A 956-nucleotide genomic window follows, 5' to 3' on the forward strand; every position below is an offset into this window, starting at 1 on the left:
TATATATATATATATATATATATATATATATATATATATATATATATGTGTGTGTGTGTGTGTGTTAAATCCTATAAATATATATATTTTTTCCTATAAATATTATTATTATTATGTATGTATTTATTTTTATCCTGTAAATATTAAAAATGCTGAATAAAACTGACGTGTGCGTCATCACGCACGGTCCGTTTGTACGTGGTGACGTCGTACAGGCTCGGTTATGATGGCAGCCGACGGTTGACACCGAGGTGGTGTTGAGTTCCAAGTGTTTCAAAGTTCGTGGAAACAACAACACAGAACATTTCTGCACACAGCAAAGAGTCCACGCTGTCAGCTCGCAGCTGACTGCTCTGGAGGACGGTGAGTCTTACAGGTGGATTAAGGTAGTTAAAGAACGAGTCCGCCGCCTTCATCTGTCAGATACAGACACAGCTTCCAGTGTCTGAGGAGCTGCTCACTGAACTCAAAGTTCAGCTCCTAACCTGCTAACTGTTCACGCAGTTAGCCTAAACGCTGCTGCTGTGGAGCTGAGCTAATGTTAAAGAGCCTGCGAGCTGCTAAACTTCAGCTGCTGCAGCTTTAATCCAACAGCTGCTCCAAACCACAGCAGTGCTTAGATTAAAACATGCTCTGCAAGGACGAGTTTTAATCTAGCAGCTAATTAAAAGCACACCCTGGATTTGGATTAAAACCTGCTCTGCAAAGAAGAGTTTTAATCTGCCACATTAAAGCACAAAGCACAGCAGTTGATGGATTAAAACGTGCTGTGGAAGAAAGAGTTTTAATCAAGCAGCTGCTGCAAACCACAATAGCTTTTGGATTAAAACATACTCTACACATAAGAGTTGCAATGTAACAGCTGATTCAAACCAAAGTAGCTGTTGGATTAAAACATGCTCTACAAAGAAGAGTTGCAATGTAACAGCTGATTCAAACCAAAGCAGCTGTTGGAT

General features: G+C 40.2%; 1 protein-coding gene across 1 annotated transcript in view; it reads left to right on the forward strand.

The window, feature by feature from the left end:
• The first annotated feature begins 250 nt into the window (after positions 1–250).
• cnot7 (CCR4-NOT transcription complex, subunit 7) overlaps positions 251–956 on the forward strand; it is a 23458-nt gene continuing 22752 nt past the window's right edge. Inside the window, exon 1 of the mRNA XM_037676004.1 lies at positions 251–363. The gene's annotated coding sequence lies outside the window, so the exon portion shown is untranslated. The remainder of the gene's footprint in view (positions 364–956) is intronic.

This window comes from Nematolebias whitei, chromosome 4 (assembly GCF_014905685.2).
Source record: "Nematolebias whitei isolate Nwh7 chromosome 4, NemWhi1, whole genome shotgun sequence".
In the NCBI taxonomy this organism is placed as follows: domain Eukaryota; kingdom Metazoa; phylum Chordata; class Actinopteri; order Cyprinodontiformes; family Rivulidae; genus Nematolebias; species Nematolebias whitei.